A 17,914-nucleotide genomic window follows, 5' to 3' on the forward strand; every position below is an offset into this window, starting at 1 on the left:
GATTCAGATTGGATATTAGGAAAAATTATTTCAGTGAAAGAGTGGTTAAGGATGGGAACAGGCTGCCCAGAGAAGTGATGGAGTCACCACTCCTGGAAGCATTCAAAAAATAAAAGTAGACATAGCACTTCGTGATATGGTTTAGTGGGCATGGTGGTATTTGGTCAAAGGTTGGACTTGTTCATCTTGAAGGTGTCTTCCAGCCTTAATAATTCTGTGATTCTATGATTCTGCTTACCATTTTCCTGAGACTTGGTTTCAGGATTCAGACACGAGAAACACATCTGTCATGGAACTTAGGTCACTAGAAAAACAAAAGGAGATCAAATCTCGCTGGACCTGGAAGGAGATGAAAAAATTAAAGAAGTGTGATTTCTTCACACTACTACATTTAAGAGTTGTCCGTAAGAAGTCTAAGTGGGGGCCCTCACGTGTGATCTGGACTTTGGGCAATCGAATGGAAGAACTAGAAATTAAGTTGTTAGATAGATTTTTTTCAAGCAGGTTTCTTACTATGCCTAGGACTTCATACGGAACTGAGTTATTCCAAGGAGAGTGAACTAAATACCACGAACATTACCCACTTCTAACTGAATTTATGCTGCTAAGGAGGCTCCCAGCTGTTCACCTTCATGTACTCCAGCTCCCATCATGACACTGCAGCAGCTCTGGGATGTGAGCATCATGCCATAGGCATAGTAGACCTTTAGGTCAGTATAAGATTAATGTTATTGTAAAAATCTCGGACTGTGTCGGGCCTGGATCTGTATCTGGTTCTGTGTCTCTCAGAAGACTGTAACTTATTCTTAGCAGTTGCATTTGAACTGTGTTTTGTGTCAATGTGGGATAAAGAAACAAGAGGCCTGCATGTAATTTGGATTTTTTTAAGTATCTCATTTCATTGTAATGTACTGTTGTGTAATTAAGCCAGTAAGTCTATATGACCAGCCCATTTCAGGTCTTGATCTGCTATCTTTAGTCAGTGACAAGTTCTGGTTTCCATTGCTTGTTCAGAGATGATAACAGTGTGATTTACAGGTATAAGTAACAAATGAGATCAATTAAAAAGACTAAGAGCGGCACCTGTCTTAGTGTAGGGTTCCATTAAATGATTTCCAAATCTTTGTTTCCTGTAGGACTCTGCATTTGCAGCCTCTCCTCAGGAAGGTTAACAATGGGAGAGTTGTTTCTTAATGCTCATGAACCAAGAAAGCGGCCTTATCCTGCAGCCCAGAGATATGATTATTATCTCTGAGTGAAAACAACAGCTGTATTTTTCAGCTCTGTGTGTAAAAATGATCCCTGTGTTTCATACAGTCCTTGACTAGGGCATCTTGGATTGCCCAATTTGTTACAAACCTGTATTGTGAGCTGTCTTAGTATAGTAGAGCTGAACTCACAGTCAGATACATATCCGTCTTTCTTTGTGCATAATTCTCAACATTTAGTATGCTTGTAGAGGTTTATAAAATATTTCAAAGTTTTTGCAGTATTAATAAATTTCCATGTAATCTGATTTTTTTTCTAATAATGGCAGGAAGAGTATGCAATTTTAAAATTAACAGAACCAGACTTGTGATATTTCTTTTATCTCTATTATTGTCTGATAAAACTTAAGAATCATTTTATGACACGTCATATTAATACAGAAACTCCTTAAAGATTGAGATTAACATGAATGATAAAATCTTTATTTTTATTATTCCAGCGAAAAGCTTAGAGATACATCTGCAGTTTTCAGAGTGTGTGCTTCTTTAGACACTGGAGCCTTAATCCAGTTGACTGGTAAACATTTGTCATGCCCCACCATTCCAAGGCAAAATCATGGCTGGAAGTAAAAAAAACATGCTTTTTATGACAGCTTCGAGAAGAGACATTGAGGCATTCAAGAAGCCAAAGGGGGTGAAAGGGTGGACTACTCAGATTCCTTCCTCTTTTTGCTTTTATAATAACAGATTCTCTGCTGTTGCATAGTGGAACAATACCCTTCATTAGTTGGCCCTGGAGTTCAAGCTAAAGGATAATAGTGCTTCTCCTCTTGGTGTATATATTCAAGGTCTTGGGGGCTAGTGCTTCTTTGTACAGTCTTTGTCCCAAGTCAGAATTATTCTATTTCAACTGTTTCTCCTCTGCCTTTCAGATATGTCTGGCTCCTCTGAGGCATGGTCAGAAGCTTGTACTTCTGCTAGCATAGTCTTTCACACATTAATACAATGTCATCTCATTAGAATAGAAATTCTGAGTGAGGAACCCAATGCTTGATCTCACAAACCAGTCCTTACAATGTTTGAGAGAGGAATTTCAGATTTTGTGCTCTTGGGTTACTATTTGTCTTCAAAGTGGTGAGTATAATTTGTGCCCTTAGAGCTCTTCAGTCTAGGTCACAGGTTATATTTAGGCTGGATTGGGGAGAAATCAAAAATATTTAAGCTAAAAATGTTTAGACTACTGTCTTACAGGAAATACACCCTGAGTTAATACTGGAGGATTAATATTCCTGTCATATTCCTCCTGAGAATCATCATCCAAATAAAAAGAACAGGTTGAATTAAATCCAAGAACTAAGTGAGGTGAATTACCTTTATATTCCTAGAGCTATTTCCTGTAAGTAATGGTGATCACATGCATTGGCAAAGCAGCCCAGGGGAAATGGCTGTGCTGATGTCCGTAGTGTACCTGTACAGGGAATAGAGAAGCTTCTTAAGTAAAGGTCTGTTAGTCTATTCATGATGATGAGTTTTCATAAGAATTTACTCACTTACTATATGTTGGACCAGTTTATGTATGCTATTTGCACTGCAGTTGTAATCCCATGCTTATTTGCACTCTGCAGATTCATGTGTAAACCTGTGTGCAGTATTAATGTGAAACAGGCTTGATCCATGGAAAACATTACAAATATATGAAGACAAGCAGAACAGGGAAAAGCAATTGGGTGAAATATGATCAAATATATCACGTCTTCTGTTCTACTTCAAATTGTACATTATATAGTCACTCTTTCTCTGAGAGTGATGGAAATATCCTCTCCCAGAAGAACAAATTCTGGAGAGGAGTGCAAAGAATAATCAGTTGCCACAGTTTTCCATATTTCCAGAAAGATTCCTAACATGTCCCTGATTTTTTAATCATACAGACACCTTCTGGGAACTAGATCTGAAGGTTAATAGCTCATTTGCTGTCCTATGCTGAAGAAACATTTTATATCACTCAATTGGGACTGAATTTTAATTAGAAGCCTGTATGTGAAGTTCCCCAAACCCTGTTAAAAAATTTTGTGGTGTCCCAGCACCTAGGTTTCAAACTTTTATATGTATCATAAAATTAAAATGCTTTTTATGTCCAGTTCTATGGAGTTCCTACATTTATATACCCTCTTTTTATTTAATGAGCTGACAGAAGATATTCTTTGTTCTAAAGAGTTAGGGAAGTTTTAATTAAAGTATTCAGTTAAAATTCTCCAAAATAAATTGAATTGCTGGATATGGCCATGTTCGATGATTACAGGTAGCTGACCTCTCACAGAATTGCTGTGAGTTATTCTATAAGGTATTCTTTAGCTATCATTCAATGCATGCTATTACTATCACTTGACGAATTATTTCAAGCCACCTTCAGGCAGACTTAAACTGTATTTAGTTTTTAAATAAAAGGTATTAATTATACCTTGTTCCTTCTGTAACTTACCTGCTTTCTCATGTTGCATCAACATCCGTCCAAGAAATGCTTGTTTTCATCACCCGATTGTAGAAACTTTTCTAAAGAAAATCTCCAATTATAAAGGAGATTTCTTGGCAGTACATGCTATAAAGGCATGAACCTTTGAAAGAGATTGAGAGGTGTAATAAACAGAGTTATGACAAATTTCAAAAGGAGACCAGTTACACAAAAAAACCCCAACAAATGTCTGCTGTTAATGCAACTTGTGTGTCTGAGTGGGTGTTTATTAGGAAAGGTGGATTTATTATGGGAGAAGGGCCTCAGCGGGGAGAAGGTTGCTCTCTCCTTGGATTAGTGCTTCATGGTGGTCCAGGATTGGGGCTGCACCACTGGCCAGAACTTGCCCCGCCAACCCATCCTGTGCTTCATCTGGCCCCAGTGGGCTGAGCAAACACATAAAGCAGAGGCCAGCTCTGTCCCAGGAAGGCCACTGACTAAGCAAAGCAAAATTTCTATACCATGAAGCATAAAATAGCACCCCTTTCCAAGAGGAAACATCATGTTTGCTTTCCACAGGGCTAACAATTAAGGTTTCCTACAAGTTAGTGCTGATTACAAAGGGATGGAAAATACCTCTGTGGCAAGTGAACGCTGAACTTTGGCCACTTACTCTGTGACTTAAAGCACCAGGGGCTGTCCCACCACTTCCCTTTGTGGCTCTGTTTGCATTCAGTTGATTAATGTTATATGTGCACATCTATTGAAGCACTGCATTTAAAAGGATTGTTTACCATAGCCTTGTAATCAACCTGCCTTAGCAGTACCCTGTTACCTGTGATAACAGGGCTGCTGCAATTTGGATCTGAAAGAAAACTGCCTCAGATGGGCTCTCGGATGCTTTAGTGCTAGTATGCTGCCCTGTTATCTTCATTTGTAATTTATTTTCAAGAACAGTGATTTACATTTCAGTTGGATTACACCTTTTAATGTATCACAAATGTAAAGTGGCTGCAGTGAAAACTCACATCTCCACTAGTTTTCAAATGATACATTTGAGGCTTCAGTGGAGAGGATTACAATTACAATTAAAATCAAAAGCTTGCATATTCTTTTAATGACACATGCTAACCCTTCATGTACTAAGAAGGCTATCCTGGTGCTACACAATCATGATTTTTTTTGGATATGAATTAGCTGCATGTGTTCTGCCTTATCATCCACTACACACAAATGCTGTTCTTCTGAAAAGGAACACATACTGCACAGAGGGTTCAGAGGAAAACCTACCTTGACAAAAAATACAGAACACCTGAAAAAGGGATACAGAGAAAAAAACCCCACTGGTGGCGTTTGAGCTTTAGGGGGAGGGAATTTATGGTGTTTGGGGGTTTTTTTAAGTGGAACATATTTTAGTAACAGACTTCATTTCCCTAGTATTTGCCAAGATATGTAGTTACAAAGGCATCTATTGAAAGCCTAGTTGTACTGGATGAAGTGTAAAATATTTATCAATGGGGTGTTTTTCTTATAGTGAGTATTACATGAGCAAAACAAGGCTTGTTGGTTTTGTTCTTATTTGTTTTTTCTTTTTTTAATCTTGTAGTTTTCTCACAGCAGTAAATTTTCTCAAATCTAAATTTATTTCTTTTCATCAGCAATTCACAATAATTTTCATCTAAGGCTTCTTCTGTCGCTTTAGAAGGATTTGCAAATAACAGACATTTTTGTTCTTACTTGGGTCTTACTGTGCTATTCTTGGTCTAGAAAATGACTGAAAATTCTTAAAAATTCAGATTTATTGTGAGACTTAAACTTACTCAGATTATTCACGGCACAAATATCTTGGGGACAACCTTTGCTTCAGTGTTCGAAAGCTTCTGCTCCAAGCAAAACTTTTCCTGGGTTCAGGCAGCCTGATGGTTTATATGTACCCTATCCTCTCTGTTCCTAATTGCCACACTGGGACCACCCCATCATCCCAAGCACATGTTCCTGTCTCCCTGAGGGGTTAACCTCTGTCCCAGGGCAGAAGAGATTCAGACTTCACAACAACGGGCAGAGGACTGTCTATAGCATGTGCTGCTTACACTCCACAGAGGACTACCAAATACCAGTCACCTGGCATTGTCATGGAGAGAGTCTGAAGTACTGTCTCCAGTGAGGGAGTGAGGAACTGAGGAAGAGAAAAGCAATGTGATGGTTAAATAGTGGGATTTCAGCAAACTAAATGAACAGATTATTATTTTACTGGTTTTGAAAGATAACTGAAACTCCTGGAAGGTACCATTTAGTAGCCTATGTAAGAACACATTCCCAGGCTCTGATACATGAATTTCTTCTCCCCTACAACTCAGCAGAACTCATGGCAATGCATACTATTTCATGGGTAGCGATTTGAATGCATTGTAGGAAAGATGGCAAGGATCTCTCAATTACTTCTAAGCAGTCTGAAAGAAGCTGAAAAGATTCAGGCTACTCTCTCAAAATTTCCTGAGTTTATGAAAAAGTATAATTTACTAAAGCTAGATAGCTATAACCATAAATAATATTTAAGGCTGAATCAAATGTCTCAATCATGTCAAAGTGGTTTTCATTTCAGTCTTTTACAAAAAGATAGATTAAACAACCTTCTTAAAATGAAATCTTGGAAACCAAAACTTCTCATTCAACATTCACAGAAGAGTAGGTGGGATTCCCTTCACTGAACTGAAACCTTCTGAAGGCAAATGTCTGCTGAAAGTATGTCTTCGAGGTTTTCTCTATATTTAGTGAGAAGAGTGGGAAGTCATGCTGACCTGAGGATTTCTCATACCTAACTTGACCAACATTTGGTGAAGAAAAAGTTCCTGCCCTAATGGTAGACCTAAACAGAGTTTGCAACAGCTCACACACAGCAGTCACACACATTTTAGCAAAACATGTTATCTTGATGTCTCTCTCTACCTACTCATGTCATGTTAGTCTTCTGACTAAATTCAGTATTATTTTCCTTCAGGCAAGCCTTTCTTCTGATATAAACTGTGGTATTCAACAGCATGGGAAGGGCAGGTGAAAACAGATTTAAAACATCATCTCACAGATTACCTAAGGATCATACCACAATAATGAAGACATTTGATTTTTTTTTCCTTTTCATGTAGGTATTTTTAATTCTCATCACAAACAGCATAAAGGAACCTTAAACCTGATGATCAAAGCACAGGGGGTGATTTACAAATATTACTGAGGTATTTCAAGGGAACTGAAGTTCAAATACCTCATACTCTTCATTCTTCTTTGAGAGATGATTTTCCAGTTGTTCTGCAATGAGGCATCAGAACCAATGACCAAAATGCATCAGTCGGGCTCAGCCTGACCCCTTGGCATCAGTTCAGAGTGTTAGGCAACAAAACTGTTGTTTCAAAAGTAACCAGAAGTAGTTTTAAAATTAGTCTGAGCTTTAAATTATTATTTTTTCTTTTTTTAACTAAGCTTTCCTCTTTTTTCAATTGTCATATCTTTGTACTTTGATTCAGTTTTGTAGTGATAGCTTTCATAATTTTCTTTCATTTTTAGTTTATGAAGAAATATGTAGCATTTCATAAAGCATGAATTTGATGATCTGTGATAATCTGTACTAGATTATCCAACCTTTCTCAAAAGAGCTTGGAGAAAGAAATCGCAAGGAAGCAATCCCAGACAATTCAGTGAAAAATGTGACTTTGATTTCCCTGAAAGCTATCTTCACATGCTTATCTCATATGTCTTGTGTCATCTTTTCCAAGTTAAAAGCGAAGAAGTTCTGAAGAAGTAGCTCCTGTAAATACCACTGCAGGGATCTCCTTCCCATTACTCATTGTTCTTCAGGTAGGGAATCTTTAGTCCTGCCCTTCTGCAAACTTGGAAAGATCTTTCATAGTTTTACCTGTGAGGGATGATCACCTGCATACAGGCCCTGTACTTCTTCTTCTTAGTCACCACCCATATCCTGACTTGACTTGGCCCACAATGATTTTCCCTATGAACATTTTTCCATTAGAGTAACTAAGTTCTTGGAGGAGATTAGATTAGTTGGTTGGAGCATGGTGGTAATAACAACAAGGTTGCAGGTTTGCTCCCCCTATGAGCCATTAACTAAAGAGTTGGACAAAGTGATCCTTGTGGGTCCCTTCTAACTCAGAACGTTCTGTGTTTCTGTGATTCTGTGAGAAAAGAAAATGTAGTTATAGCCTTCATGTATTCATTTCTAAGTCTGATGCCACTCTTGACATTGACACCAAAGGAAACGAGAAGTACTCAGCACAATTTTGTGAATAATGAATGTTTTCTCTTACTGGTGGTCCTGAAAAAACACTAAAAAGGTAGAAAGTTGTTATGGCTTGTGTGATCTCAGGGGAGGTTTTTTTGAAATCAAATAAAACTTGCACTGAATATCACACTTGGAGTTAAAATAACAGTATTTGGCTTCATTTTTCATCATATTTTAGAGATATTTCAGAAAACAATCACTTTCAATTAAATAAACATATTTTATAAATATGATAATGATTGCTTTGTTTGGAGGATTTATCATTATTATTTTAACAGTGATGAAGGTTAAACAAAGATATTTGGTACATTTCAATCTGACTCCATGTTTCATCAGTAGACAAAGCTTTCACACAAGATTTTTCACACAAAATGTTATTCCATTTCAAATAATTAGCAATTCCTTGACAGACTATTTCTGAAATTGTCATCAGTCATTGTCCCTATGATTCAGAAGCTACTCTGTTTTGATTGCCCCATTTCAGGTAAAAAAAAAGTAGTACCCATGTTGCTCCAAATGAGAAAAGGTCATATTCCTAATGGAACTGAATATAAATCCAATATGATTTTCATGTTACACATTGGATCATTAGCTACAGATTTATAGGGAGACAGCTAATATATTAAAGACTGTGACATAGTTCTCTTTCTCAAATGCACCTAATTTTTGAAGTTAGGCAGCACTAAATTTCTTCTTATAAGAATATCTAAAGTATTTTTCTTTTATTGGCTCCTTCCTTTAAGTGAAAACTGCAGAGCTGATGAATATTTCATGGGTAAAAAAACACCTGCAAGACAAGGTTTTACCTACAAATCTTTGGGGAAAGGGAGAAATGGCAGGAAGGCACTGTAAGGACAGTTCTTTTAAGAAGTCTTTGGAAAAGGGTTTCCATTTCATTTTCCACATCAATAACACCTCCTTCACCCCTTAATATTTTCTTCCTTTCATTTTATTCCATAATAGTGTTCAGTCATTTTCGTAGTTTTCTTTGAATTAAAGAGAGTCTCTTGAGCTGGCTAAATCACTTTAAAGCTAAAAATTTAAATAGAAAATTCTAACTAGGGGGGAAAAAAAGGCATCCAAATATAGTGGCTGTAAATTTGTACAAATCTGTCATACCAAAATAAGAATTGGAAAAAATATTCAGATGTACATTTTAAATTGATTTCTTCCATAATCTACTGTTCAATCCTAATAGACTTCTCTCCTGGATTTCAAGAATGCATTTGCACTGAGAAATGGCAAGGATGATAAAAATACTTTATTTCACTAAAGAGTCTGTCCCCTTCCAGACGTTAGATGAACACTCATGACCAAAACACACAGAACTCTCTTCTGAGAGTTCTGATGATTGCTGTTAGGCAACAATGACAAAAAAAAACCAAAAAACAAAAATACAAATGCAAGAAAGAAAACCAATAAAATCTATTCAACTTGTTCCAAAGAAAAATAAGGATATAAATCACTCTGTAACGTCCACTAAGAGCTCTTGTTCTTATATAGAATTTTCTTAGGTAGTACAATGATTAGAGAAAGCATAAAACCAGAGAAATAGAAGGAGTAAGAAAAAAAAATCCAAATCTAATCCCCTCATTTACAAATCATTTCATTCAGTCTTCCTCTGAAAACATTCTTTGTCATTCTGATCTCAGGCTTAGATAGCACATGGTGGAAAGCAGCTGACTGGCTTGTCAGACAATGTTCCAACATTCAAACTACAAATTTATACTTACAACAACAAAAGAACCCTAGTGTATGGCAATGCTACTAAGCTTTTTACTGGATGGAATAAAAACCTAGAAAAAAATCTGTTATACTTAAGTTAACATTTCTCACCCACCTATACACAGATAGGTGTGTTAGATGTTTAAATACCTGAACATTGGATGTCTAGGCTAAGCCCACTTTTTACTAGGCTTCTTGAGGTAACCTTTATATATTAGGTTTGCTTTTTGTTTTATTTTGGATTTTTTTCCTTTTTCAGATAAGACTCCCTCATCCTAAAAACGTGAACCACCTTTTTGTTTTCCCAAATATGTCACCTTTCATTTAACTGAAAAACACTAATGCTGTGTGAGCCTGCGTGTACTATACAGATCTCTTGCTAGAATGTCTCTTTCTTATTTAACATGCCACAGAAGCTCATATTACCTGTAGACTTCACCAGCAAGAACTTTTTATTTATTTCCAGATAACTTTTCTGATATCTCATTTGTTAAGTGTTTAATGAATTTACTTTGTATAGTACCCAAAGGAAAATATTTTAGAGGTATATTTCAAAAATTCAGTGATATTGGTCAAACACTGAAATCTCATCAGATAGTTGTATCAGATTTGTGTGACATGATATTTTTTACATAAATCAACCTTGACTCTCATTAGGCTACTAACTTTTACCTCATTCCCAATTGCATCTCTGCCTATTCTGTTCATGACTTAGGTTGTGATCAGTTAATCTAATGAAATTTGTAGTGAGTTAAATTGTTCAACTTAAATTTTTAAGGTACTGACAGAACACTTCTATTGTGCCACATCCCTCTTAATTTCCTCCATCATTCCAAATTGTTTTCAACACCGGTATGTCAGAAAATACATTTACTAGGATTTTAGTATTTATGAATATAATTTGAATGGTTGTATAAAACTGGGTATGCCTTTTTCACCTGGTAGCGATTTTGTTTCTTAAACCTTTTATGTTCTGAAAATTACTTTTTAAATACAGTTACGAAAACTGTATACTTACAGGAAGGCAGTTACCATCTGTATCTGCAGCAGAAATATTTGAAAATTTGGAAAAGACTTTGTCTTGTACTTTCTTTTTCTTTTTTTTTTTTTTAATGGATATTAAGGACAGAAATTTAAGTTGCACATTAAGGTTAGCCTTTTAAGCTTTTAAAAACTGGGATATGGAAAAGATTACACTCAGTGCAATCTTTTATATTCCTGTTTTTCTATGTAAGTGTATGTCTTACCTTTACGTGTGGTAAAATATAAGGTATATCATAAAATATTCTGTATAACTGAGATAGTTACCACAGGAAATGTTATTTCCTGACTTTCAAGTGCTTGAAATTGTCACATTCCCAACACATTTTCTTTATGCAATTGTTCTTATTTGTTCATTTTTGTATCTGTGAGCACCCAGTAGTATGCTTGGACATGAACAGATATTAGAAAAAATTGAACAGATATTAGAATTTCCTTTTGGACTGAAAGAGTGGTTAGGCATTGAACAAGTTGCCCGGGGAGAGGGTGGTGTCACCATCTCTGGCAGTGTTCAAATCTCATCCAAGTGTGGTACTTGGAGATATGGTTTAGGGGTGATTACAGTGCTGCTGGGTTGATGATTGGACTAGATGATCTTAAAGGTCTCTTCAAGCCCTGATGATTCTGTGATGCTGTGAATAAATGGGGGTACCCACTGAAGTGAAAAGTTAGAAATCTACTTTGACTTCTAGAGGTACCAGTTCCACACCAGGGTTTACTTGCACATTTCACCATTGTCTCTTCAGAGCCTCATGGTTTCATGCAAAATAAGGGTGACCTAGCCTTTTTTTGGTGCTGCCATCTCTCTGCTGAATGTCACTCATAATTATGATGCAAGAATATTACTACCTTTTGAATTTTGGGTGGTCGTTTCATTCTTGCATAGCCTTTTGCAGCAGATGTTAAGTACGTACAAATGACTGTACTGAAGTGAATATTTAGGAAGAGTTAAAAAAAGACTTGAATATACCAGTGTGACTTCATTGGTGGGGCTGGAGCACTTATGTCATGTGGAATCATAGAACAGCCCAGGCTGGAAGGGACCTCCAAAGATCATCTGGTCCAAACTTTTATGGGAAAAAGGAGAGGCTGTGGGAGATGGGCTTGGCAGGCCTGGAGAAGTGACAGCTTTGGAGGCAGTTCATTACTGTCTTCAACTATCAAAATAGAGAAAAGGGAGCCAAATGTTCCTTGTTGCTGCACAGCTAGAGGAAGAGAAGCAAAGGACACATACTGTAAGATGGGAACTTCCCATTGGGTTTAAGGAAAAACCTATTCCAAGTAGTGTGGTGAAACAGACACACCATGACAGATATAACTCATCTGGACAAGTCCCTATCAACCCCTACATTTGAAATCACTACTCTTTTGAGTAGGGTGCTGGACTAGATGACCCATAAGGGTCCCTTTTAATCTATGTTATTCCCTGGTTCCAGAGCTCTTCATAACCCAGTGGAGACCTGAATGGTTTGAAAGATCAGTCTGGTCAGCTGAAAAGAATTTGCCCTTAGGGTAACCCACACACAGTCCATAAATTACCATCATGTCAGGATTTTGGTGCATGTTAGGTAAGGAGAAGGCTTACTCTTTCTGTAACAAACCTCTTAGGCCAATACCCTCAGTTTCTTCTTCTTGCTTATGACACTTAACTTGTCTTTTGCTGTATTATAATTCGGTTCTGCATATACTTTTCTCTTTATTCATTCTGTTGATGAATCACCTCTTCAGAGTCTCCAGGACTAGTCACTTGAGTAAAATTTGTAGGACATGATTGAGGTTTTTTTCCAGGATACCTTTTGGCCAAAATCCAAAATGTCTTTACATCAGCAATTAAATTTTCATTTGTATCTGTACCTCACCAAGTAAATGGGACCCCCATCCTGACTGTGATATTTCACTACATATGCAAAATAAATGATAGACATTAATACTAATGATCCTTTTATCTCAAACATTTAGACTTTACATCTACACAGTCACCTCACTTAATTTTAAAGATGACAACAATATTGGCACTTGATTTACTTTTAGCAAAATTTGATAGTGCTCAATTAGCCTTTTGCTCTAATTAATTTTTGGTGCTCATCAGTATTGCCCTCTAATTTACCATGAGTACCTTATGAGAAAGTAGGTAAGGAGTAGGCATACCCTAACAGCTTTTTTTTTTCATTCTTCAGCCCTTAGATCATTTGAATCTAAAGGAGAAGGAATCCATTTGTAATTAAATCTGGCCAAGGATGTCAAGGAAAAAAAGGAGGGCTTCTTCAAATACATCAGTAACAAAAGGAAACCAGAGGATTATGTGGGGCCATAACTAAGTAGATCCTGATAAAAAAGGACACAGAGAAAGGAGAGTTACTGAATGCCTTCTTTTCATTGGTCTTCACCAATAAGACCAGCCTCAGGAATCTCTGATCCAGGAGATCAGGGTAAAGGAATCTTGGAGGAAAGACTCCCTTGGGCATGGAGTACTGGGTTAGAGAACAACTAGGCAAATGTGACATCCACAGATCCATGGGACCTGATAGGATGCATCCACAAGAGCTGAGAGAGCTGACAGACACCGTAGTGAGGCCACTCATGATCATCTTTGAAAGGTTGTGGTGATCAGGAGAGGTGCCTGAGGACTGGAAGAAAGCGAATATTACCCAGGTCTCCAAAAAGGGCAAGCAGGAGAACACAGGGAACTACTAACCTGTCAACCCTACCTTGATCTCTGGAAAGGTGATGGAATACCTCATTCTGGAGGCCGTCTCTGTTAACATGAATGGCAAAAAGGTGATTTTTGCCAGGATTAGGATTAATCCAGATCAGGATTAATCAGCATGGATTCACTAAAGGTAAATCATGCTTGACCAACATGATTGCCTTCTATGACGAAAAAACTATCTGTGTGGACAAAAGAAGAGTAGTGAATATTGTCTACCTCTACTTCAGCAAGGCTTTTGACACTGCCTCTCACATCATCTTCATAGGCAAACTCAGGAAGTGCAGACTGGATGAATGGAAAGTGAGGTAGATTGAGAACTGGCTGAACAGCAGATCCCAGAAGGTCATAATCAGTGACACAGGGTCTAGTTGGAGGCCTGTCACTAGTGGTGTCCCACAAAGTTCAATACTGGGCCCAGTATTTAACTTATTCATCAGTAAGTTAGATGAAGGGACAGATGTTGCCTCAGCAAGTTCACTGATGACACAAAGCTGGGAGGAGTGGCTGATACCCCAGAGGGCTCTGCAGCCCTTCAGGAGAACGTCAACAGGTTGGAGAGACGGGCAGAGGAGAACTGTCTGAAGTTCAACAAAGGCATGAGCATCAGGAATAGCATTGTCAGCAGGTTGAGGGAGGTGGTCCTGCCTCTCTACTCAGCCCTGGTGAGGCCATGTTCTGGAATACTGTGTCCAGTTCTGGGCTCCTCAGTACAAGAAAGATGTGGAGCTCCTGGAGTGGGTCCAGTGGAGGGCAATAAGGATGATTAAGGGACTGAAGCATCTCTCCTATCAGGAAAGGCTGAGAGAGCTGGGCCTGTTCTGCCTTGAGAAGAGATGACTGAGAGAGGACCTCATCAACGTATATAAGTATCTGAAGGGAGGGTGTCAAGAAGATGGAGCCAGGTTCTTGTCTGTAGTACCAAGCAATAGGACAAGAGGCAATGGTCAGAAACTGATGCACAGAAAGTGTCACCTAAAAAGGTAAGTACTCACAAAATTTCTGAAGAAGCTTCTGAGCAGCTCTTTTACGTACCTGGACTATACAGGCAGGGTTAGCTCCAGAAGCCTTTAGAGACCACCTCCTTTCATGAAGAGAACAGAGGTAATCACAGGCCAAGGCAAAACCCACAATAAAAAATGAGCCATGCTGTGTTTGATCATCGTCAGGCTATTAATTTCTCGGCCACTGCAAATACCATCTTTCTCAGTAGTTATTTAGAAAGCCAGAACAACACTCTCTTGGTCTCATTGTTGTTTCCCTGCATATTTTGTGCTATCATACAAACTATCATTTTTATTTCAGTTTCCCTCAAAAGTGTGTGATAAGGTACATCTACCTAATTCTAAACAAAATTCCAGATGTAAAGGTTTTTTTGCTTTAGCTTTTTTCTGTAAACTACCAGTGACATAAGAAACATGACTTAAACATCAGACTTAAGACAGCCTCATAGAAGTTAGAAATAATCTTTCTTGATCAGTAAACTCGCTAAAATGATTTGGTATATCTCTGACATTATTCTTATAAAGTAATTTTTAGTGTCACTACTCTAACAATTAAAAAAAAATAGCATGTTTAAGTCCCAGAAAAAAACCACATCAGATTCTATTAATTTCAATGTACATTTTAATCTATTTTCATAGCTCTGATAAATACAATGTATCAAGATGCTGCTTTTATTTACCCATTTTAGTAGTTTTAATGTTAATTCTCTTTCTTTACACCATTAGTACACTTCTGAAATTTGTATTTAATTGAAACATAAACATTTTTATTTTGAACACAAGCTTTTGAAATATTCATTATCAACCTGCTGGCAAATTTGAATTCATTTTGTATTGATATAATCTGAAAAGTTTTGTTCCTTATAATTAACATAATTATTTATTATTAATAATTGAGACTAAATCTATTTTTTTTTATTGAGGATGAATTATTTCTGTTTGTTATAATGTTTAAAAGATTGCTTTTACCTAATATCTATTGCATTTAATAAATATTTTTCATCAAAAAAGTAGATCAGCCAGGTATTGGTACTGTCTACCTGCACAGTCTGGTCCATTATAGTGCATAGTTTGTGACTGTTCAAGCACCGAAATAGATACTTCATATCTACAGCAAAAATCATGGTTATCTATATCATCAGAAATTGCTGCTTGCTGTCACTTAACCAGGTTCCACTCCCAGTACAACTATGCTTGTTATCTGCCTCCTGAAAAAGAAAGACACCTACTAAACCCATACTTTCTTTTGTATTTAAACATGCATCAAGATCAATGTCTGGAGAACTCTTGCCAAGTGCTGGAAATAAATCTCCGCATTTATTGAAGAGCTGTCTTAAAAAGGAAAGAGAAGCTCTAGGCACTGGAATTTGAATTTCCCTGAGTTCCTGTGGATAAGGCAAAATTCTTTAAAAATGAGATTAATTTATCAATTGAACAAGTTACAATGGATGTGGTGGATTTTGCTGTACCCGGTTGCTCAAAGCCCTATCCAACCTGTCCTTGAACAGCTCTAGGGATGGGGTATTCACAACTTCTCTGGCCAACTTGTTCTAGTGGCTCACCTACCTGATATTAAAGAATTTAATAGAAAGAATTAAAGAATATTAAAGTCTTTCCATAGTTTCCAGGATGATCCATTCCATAATTTTACCATGCACAGAGGTGAGGCTGACTTGTGTGTAATTCTCAGGGTTCTCCTTTTCACCCTCTTTTAAATAGATGTGATGTTTCCCTTTATTCAGTCACTGGGTAGTTCACCTGACTGTCATGACTTTCAAATATTTTGGAAAACAGCTTAGTGACTACCTATACCAATTTCTTTAGGACTCTTGGCTACCTCTCATTGGATCCCATGGACTTTGTATGGTCAGGTGTCTCAGATAGTCACAAGTCTGATCTTTCCCCATGACATGTGGGATTTCGTTCCCCTACTCCTTGCCTTGAGATTCAGGGACATGAGAGATATGGGAAGTGCAATTGCCAGTGAAAACTGGGGAAAAAAGTTGCCAGCCTTCTCCATGTCAATTGCCACATGATTTCCTGTCTCATTTATCAATGGAGTAGAATTTCTCTTGTTCTCCTTTTCTGATTAAGATAATTACAGAAGCCCTTGTTATTATTCATCAAAAAGCTTGACAAATTCTTCCCAAGACATGTGTCCCTGCTTCCATTGTGTATACATTTCCCTTGTGTTTCAGTTTGACCAGGAGGACCTTACTGAGGCATGCTGATGTCTTGTATTTGCTGCCTGATTTCCTGCAAATGGGAAGTGAGAGCTCTTTTGCTCTAAGAAAAATAAAAATGTATTCTGCTTCTTCATTCTGGAGGGCAATTTCCTGAGGGCTACCAGCTACTACTCCCTTAAAGAACTGCAAGTCTGCTCATTGAAATTTTAAGATCTTGACTTTACTTTTTGCCTGGCTTGTATCCCTTGAGATCATATTTTTTTCACCAGGGCATGATCACTGCAGCTCCAGCTACCATGAATATGGACCTCTCCTTTAAGTTCCTCTGAGTTGGTGAGCAAAGGCTCCAGCAAAACATCTCTGGTTGGGCTTTTCAGGATGAGGTTATCCTCAATGTTCTCCAAGAGACTCCTAGACTGCTTGCAGCTTGTTGTGACAATTTTTCAGCAGATGCCAGATATTGGACCTAGTACAGAATCACGGTGTTAAATTCTGCAGCATGTCGCTTCAAAGAGGATTTTCAGATTCTTCCCATCTAAACCCGAAGACATGAGAACCTCTTAACCATATATTCTCAGCTATTCCAGTTTAATATCTTATATTTAAACTGCAGTAACACTAATCATATTTAAACAAGATGGCAAAGATCAGGAGAGGAGAGGTGATTCAAGAAGTGTTCAACTGTCCCTGTAAAACCAGTCAAAAATAATTACTTGTATAGTCAACAACTTATAGACAACTGCCAGAACTGTGGAAATATATCATCTTTCCATGACCTTGACAATATTCAACATGAGTCTAGAAAGTTTTAATATGTCTGTGACATTAGCTCCAGTGTGAATTAGGTTATTAGCCTCCTTAATTTGTATCGTGACCAACTGTTTATAAGGCCTGTATTTTTTAAGATGGTTGATCAAAAAAAGTTTTTTAACAAACATTTTGCAGTTGAACCACAGCAAACCCAAGTGCTGTTGTCTTATTTCAAATTTTGTTATGGAAAATTATTTAATTTGTCACTTCGATGATTTACTCCTGAATAAGAGTATTGAATTACTCTACCTGAATGATATGCTTCACCTTCAGCATCCTTTTCTACAAGTCCATTAATATCACTGTATCTAAAAGCATCCATACAGCACATTTACATCCCTGTGCATCCCTGCACAGATTGTAACTCGAGAAACAAAAACATCAGCTGTTTCCAATTGTCCTGTCCCTCTGTAAGCCTTTTACTGGGGTTTAGAATAACGCCAAGCCAGAGGTGCCAAGTGCTGAGATGTGTCCCTCACTGAAATATAAACTT

At 37.4% G+C, this 17,914-nt stretch overlaps 1 long non-coding RNA gene across 1 annotated transcript in view; it reads right to left on the reverse strand.

The window, feature by feature from the left end:
• Nucleotides 1–17,125: 17,125 nt before the first annotated feature.
• LOC108641623 overlaps nt 17,126–17,914 on the reverse strand; it is a 41,416-nt gene continuing 40,627 nt past the window's right edge. Inside the window, exon 11 of the long non-coding RNA XR_001922161.2 lies at nt 17,126–17,146. This is a non-coding gene — a long non-coding RNA (uncharacterized LOC108641623). The remainder of the gene's footprint in view (nt 17,147–17,914) is intronic.

This window comes from Manacus vitellinus, unplaced genomic scaffold, assembly GCF_001715985.3.
Source record: "Manacus vitellinus isolate BGI_N305 unplaced genomic scaffold, ASM171598v3 scaffold_7_pilon, whole genome shotgun sequence".
Classification (NCBI taxonomy): Eukaryota; Metazoa; Chordata; class Aves; order Passeriformes; family Pipridae; genus Manacus; species Manacus vitellinus.